This window comes from Quercus suber, unplaced genomic scaffold, assembly GCF_002906115.3.
Source record: "Quercus suber isolate HL8 unplaced genomic scaffold, Cork oak 2.0 scaffold_35, whole genome shotgun sequence".
NCBI classification, from domain to species: domain Eukaryota; kingdom Viridiplantae; phylum Streptophyta; class Magnoliopsida; order Fagales; family Fagaceae; genus Quercus; species Quercus suber.
In genome coordinates, this window is record NW_027069500.1 from 2,143,955 (window position 1) to 2,150,844 (window position 6,890).

Here is a 6,890-nt window from a genome sequence, read left to right on the forward strand (position 1 = left end):
CTCCTTAAAGCTAAAGGGATAGATCAAAAGGTCACTCACAATTAGGTGGGCCATGATTCTAACCTCAGGCCTAAATGGACTGTAATGGATTGGTGGCAAACCGTTATTGTACTCAAAGTCCATCATAGGTGTAGACACCGCATTTTATACCCCTTACTACTCGAGCCCTGTTCCCTAATAATGCTGAAATTCTAAGACCGAAGGTTGATTTAGGGCTCCATTAGATGTTAAATTGACTTGAGTGATGTTACAATGAAAAATATAACTTTTAATAAGAAAATAAATCTATTTTTGGAAAAGTAAAGCCAAGGAAACCCTTGGCATGCGCATGCAAGTATCAGTCTACGCGTGCAACCATGATCATGCATCTTGCACACGTATGGTTGATTCCGGAAACTAAACAAGACAAGTTTTTTGCATTAATGTTGAGGTTTGGAACGAATCCCACATTGTCTAGGAGTCGTTCCAAACCCCTATTTTCCTAATATAAATAGCCATACATGATACCTTTTCAAAACACATAGAAATCCCGCATGAAAGCATTAAGATTCACTAGAAATAGTGAATCAAATAAGGAGTTTTTCACAAAACATCCTCAAGTCAATTTTCTTTTGATTAGGGCCTTTTCTAGCCTTGATCTTCAAGTTTAAGATTACTACTCTTATTTTTAATTGTGAATATATTTGATTGAGGGGAACGGTAAAAAATAAAGCTTGAAGAGCTTTTGTTTGAGGTATTAGTCTAAAACTTTTTTTTTTTTTTTTTACTTTAATCTTTTTGTTTGTTTTAGATTCTTTGTTATTATATGCTTTAATATGTTTATGTAGTCTAGGTTTATGTAGTTGTATGACATGTTAGGATGTTAGATTTAGTACTTTAATGTTTTGCTTTGTTTGCTGTGTTGCTAGGGTTTTTGGGCTAAAACCTACATGCGCATAATCTTGGTTGTGTGTGTAGGCTAGATTATGCGCATGCAGGCTTGTTCATGCATGCGCATGATCCTGCCCAGAAATCCTAATTTCATTTTATCTATTTTTGTTTCTTATTTAACATGTAATGCTTCTATTTTGGATCTTTCTTTATAAGTTTATGGTTTCAAGCTTCTGTTTCACATGTTTAATTGTTTATTTACCTTTCACATGTTAGAATTAGGGTTTATCTTGTATTTTCTTGTTCTGATGCCATGAATACGCATTCACATGTTCATGCATGAATGCCATAGGTTTTGAGTTGTTGCAAGGTAAGTGAGGTAAGTCATGCATTCACAATATACATGCATTTTTTTGTGATATGATCTTGTTTATGTTTGATGATATAATTGCGTTATTATTGCTTTGGGTGGTAACATGATTTGTTTGTTTTGTTTCTATTTTGATACATGCTTCTGCCTTGGATGAGATATGATGACATGTATGATAGTAACATGCTAGGGTTTATGTTATGTCATGCTAGATGAATGCAAGGTTGGAGATGAATTCTCTTGCCGTACCTTTTGCAGTCGTTACGCTTGGTCGGTTGGGACCAAAGAAAAGTAGAAGTTTCAACTGTGTCGATGGCATTCTAGCTAAAGTATGTGACCTCCAAAATCAACATCTACATTTCGTCGCTACCCTTCCGCCCTTTCAATATTCATCTTTCCGTGTGAAAGGAGATGCCATGAAAGATGTATGTTAGGGTATGTCATGATAGATGAATGATTAGGTCTTCTTGGGATGATTGATGCCTTGTTGATTATTAGATGATGCTAGTGTGTGTGTGAGTTTAGGACATAAGTGTTGATGATTTTAGTAGGGTTAAGAATAAGACACAATAGAGGAGCCAACCTTAGGGTTGGGCGGTTTTGGTGCTAACACCTTTCCAAGACGTACTTAACTTCAACCCATATCTCTGTAGTAGATCAAAAGGTTTCTTCAAGAGACCTATATTCATATGTTCTAGACTATGCAAAAACTAGGTGGCATCCTCCGTTGTGTCCACAGTGGTGACTCTACTGGGGATGATGAGTTTAATTCCTATGTGTTCTATGTCTTAACCTTAATAAAGGCTTATTCAATACTTATTTGCACACACATCACTTGGTTCGTTTGTCCCTTTTACCTCGATTGGTGATGAGTAGGAAGATGGAAGGCTCCATTCGGCCCAAGTCTTTCCAAGTTCATCCTCCAACTCACAATTGGTGCCATTGCCTATGATGGGCTTTGAGTATGTTAAGGGTTTGCCACCAATCCACAAAGGTTCACGTAGGCCCTCGGTTGGAATCATGGCCCACCTAGTTGGGCTTCTTAATCCGTCATTATACCTCGAGAGGTAGCTTACCCACAGTAAGAGAGATCCTAGATCCTACCAAAAGTGGACACCCTTTATATACCTCTTGTTTGTTCAACCATATATATTGTGATCACCTAATTCTAAAAGGATAAATAAAAGATGTAAAAAATGGAAGGATGACCCTAAAGTTATGGCATACCCTAAGACAATTGGGATGAAAGAAAAGAAGTTCTCACATATAAGAGGCTTATCCCTAAATCCAAAGGTATATTTTAACTTGAAAGGTTCATAAGATCATAGTCTAATTGCTATCATAAGCCCAAATCAAAAAGCCCTTTTGAAAAAGAGGACTTTGGGTCTAAGATAACAAGTATGCTATGGACTTAGCATCCAAAATCCTACAAAGTCAATATGAATTTCCCTAATCTTGGGCCTCTTTGTTGTATGCCTAGGCCCAAAATGATGAGAACTTTATAGACCTTGAGAGGAAGGCTACAATATATTTTAGCTAAAGGAGAGCCACTTCAAATAATAATAATAATAATGAAAAGAGAAGAGCCCAAAGGTGATGAATATATTGTAAACCCATGTTTGAGACAAAGGGTTGAAAATCTCTAATTACATTCTAATGAAAGCCCATGAGAGTAAGATGAGAGCATTCTTATAAATGAACCAAAGCCCAACGAAACAAGGGGCAAAGTCCATGAGAGGAAAGGGAGTGACTTTGTAATTGGGCCTTCATTAAAATGGACTTAAAGACTTTCTAAGAACATCTAAAAATAAAAGGAATCTTTTAATTGGGACATAGACTTAATGAAAAATAGGACTTCTTTTCAAGCATTATTGCACCACCAAGATCTAAATTTAGTCCCTACTCTGATTCAAAGTTCAATGGAAGGCAAGACATTCTAAGAAGAAACACTTCAAGAAGAAAGGATGAACGCTTCAAGTGAAGAGGCCCTCATACAAAAGCTACTTAAGCGTGTGGAGGCATAGGGTGAAGTCCTTGAGAAGGTAATAAGCCACCTCTCCAACATAGAAGAAGATGAACTAAAGGAAGGAGAAGAATGGGATGAAGGGGACAAGGCTGATTATGAAAGAAGCAAGCTAACTCAAGAAGACATCGATTGGATGATGATAGAAGGAAAGGTCCGCCTACTCCTACCCGAATTCGTGTTGCAATTAAAGAACACTCTCGGACGAAGGACTTTCAAGAGAGCCACGTCAACAACTTCTCTGAATCAGGGGGTGTAGGATCTTGGGAAGATTATGACTGGCCAGAATGGACCTCGATGATAGGGGTAACTCAAGTCACCTTGGCTCGCTTTATGCTTGAATGCCACATGGATCATTCTTTCGATGACGATCAATACCTTGTGCTGACTCAAGGGTGAGGTTCTGTATGACATAATCGAGGCTATGCACATATGGGGGCTGTGGTCCCCAAAGACTGCTCAAGTGTTAGTATTTGGGCCCCCAATTTCTTTATATGTGGATTATGTCACAATCCTACAGATTAGGCCCTAAACTTTGCCTGGTTTGTCTTCTCCAAGCCTTAATACAAGAACCTTCCTTTGGTTTCCCTCAGTTCCCCTATGTTTCCCTATGTTTTCCTTGCTATCTCTCACTCCCCAATTTTTCCAACCGCTAGCTTTGTGTGCTTTAGTCTCTTATATAGCCTCCTCTTAGTGGGGTTGAAATGATTACCTTTCGTTGGTTTCCATGCAATCCCACTTTCACCTATAATCCCCAGAACAGTCATATCCTTTAAAGATTCTCTCAAAACTAGTTCCATATGCCAAATAGTGTTCGGCAGCAAATTTCCCAAAGGCATTAACTATGATCGGCTACTGACCTAAATTAGCCCCGTCCACTTGCTGAATCCTCTTGGTCATCGGTTTGCACTGGTCCTGATCACTGCAATTAGACTTTAGCATATCCATCAATGAACTGGTCTTGGCCCAACGACAGTGGGCCTTGGCTACCTGATCATACCTGGGTCACCTGGGTCATTTTGGGTCACTTGGGCCTAAACCCCTACATATGGGTCGTTCTGGGTCACTTCGGCCAAAGCCCTTATAGGGGCTTTTGAAAGACAAGGACTGGTTCACTGAGCTGAAGATTTGTTTAAAGAGGAGGATGAGAAGAAGAGCGACAAGCCCTAAAGAAGAAAAAAGACAGAATTCATCGTGCCTGCTGTGAGGCAACTTAATAATTGGACTTGGGTTAGGTTTTTTGATAATGTGGGAAAGAAAGTTTGTAATGCAAGTCCTAATGTACTTTTCAACATTTTTAATAAGATGAATTCTGATTTGGTTTATTTTGATGTGTCTCATAATATTGAAATTCTACATTTAAATGATTCTAATGAATTTGAAATGAAATTAATAAACAATTGGAAAAGGAAATTGAATCTATAGAACTAACTTTTGAAACTCTTAATTTGGGCAATGATGAGAGTCCACACTTAATTAAAATTGGCTCAACCCTAAATGAAAAATAAAGAAAAGATCTCAAAGATTTACTCATAGAATTTCAAGAAGTATTTGCATGGTCTTATAAAGATATGCCTGGTATTGATCCCGAGATAGCCTAACATCACATTGACACTTATGCTCAAATGGTACCCATCATGCAAAAGTTGAGACGTATGAGAAACGAATGGCTTCTAAAGATCAAAGAAGTGGTCACCAAGCAATTAAAGGTAGGGTCCATCAAACCCGTACACCAAGCCGAGTGGATAGCCAAAGTTGTGCTCGTACCAAAGAAATATGGAAAGGTAAGAATGTGTGTGGATTTTAGGGATTTGAAAAAGGCTTGCCCTTAGGATGATTTCCCTTTTCCACACATAGATGTTTTAGTGGATAACACAACTGGTAGTGCCTTGATGTCTTTCATGGATGGTTTCTCGGGATATAACCAAACCAAGATGGCTCCTAGGGATATGACCAAGACTACCTTCACCACAAAATGGGGAATTTATTGTTACACCATGATGCCATTTGGGCTCAAGAATGCAGGTGCAACTTATCAAAGGATGGCCATAGCCTTGTTACATGATATGATGCACAATGAGGTAGAGGTGTATGTTGATGATATGACTGTAAAATCTAAGGAGAGAGAGGGTCACATCGTTAACTTGAGAAAGTTCTTCGAGAGAATCAAGGAGTATAGACTAAGATTGAACTCGCAAAAATGCACCTTTGGGGTAACTGTAGGGAAGTTAATGGGCTTCTTGGTGAGTGATAGAGGGATATAAGTTAACCCATCAAGGATCAAAGCCATATTAGGATTGCCTCCACCCATAAGCAAGAAAGAGATAAGGGGATTTTTGGGCCAGTTACAATACATTAGCCAATTCATTGCCAAACTCACTTCCACTTGTGAGCCCATCTTCAAGCTTCTAAGAAGGAGTGAACCTCATGAATGGAATGATGAATGTCAGAAAGCTTTTGAGCTCGTTAAGGAACATCTCCTCCATCCACCTATCTTGGTACCCCCTGTGGACACAACGGAGGAGTTGCCACCTAGTTTTTGCAATGGCCTAGGAATCATGAATATAGCGTCCTTTCGAGGAATAACTATTGATCTTACTACTAGAGATATGAGTTTAGAGTTTAGGTACGTTCTTGGAAATGTGTTAGGCACCTAAGACCGCCCAACCCTAAGGTTGGCCTCCCATCATTGTGTCTTACATCTTAACCTCGATAAAATCATGTTCAACACTTATGTCCTAAACTCACACACACACTAGCATACATCTAAGCATACAACATGGCATCACTATCCCAAAACACGTACATATCCATCCAAAAAGCATAAGGAACCAAACCACACATATACAAACCCTAGCATGTTACTATCTTACATATCATTTCCAAGGTAGCACATAGGCATAGCAAGATCAAAGCAAACATGTGACTGCATCTATACTTCAATAAGAACTCAACCAAACAAACATGTTTATCTCCATCATCAAGGCAAAATCATATTCAAATATGTATGTTTATGTGAATGCATGACTTATCTCACTTACCTTGTTGCATCTCAACACCTGTGGCATAATGCAAGGATTATCAATGGCTTGGATGGATAATAGCTAATTTAGAGGACAGCTGAACCACTTGAGCAAGATACAGGAAACAAAGGATTATAGAAAGGAAAGTAATAGAAGAGATAGAAAGACTAAGATAGAGAAGAATGAGAGTATTCATTAATCAATTGCTTGAATGTGCCTCAATCCTACACGTGCCTTTATATAAATGATCTGTTACTTATAACTAATACATGATCTATTACTTCTAACTAACTCTGCTAGCTTACACTACTCTACCAAAACCCACTATAACTGCTACTAACCACACCTTAGTCCTATTAACCTAGCCTTATTAACTATAGTTAATAAAGCACTCTCATACAACCCTCATATCATAGTAAGGCAGTATTAGGCTACAATGCACTACCACAGACAATGCACTACAACAATTATCCTAACTATTGTTTCCCCTCTAAAGAACCTTGCCCACAAGGTAAGGAAACCTGGCTTGCAAATCATTTAGTACTTCCCAAGTAGCATCATCCTTGCTCACCCCTTGCCATTGCACTAACACTTGAGTTACAGT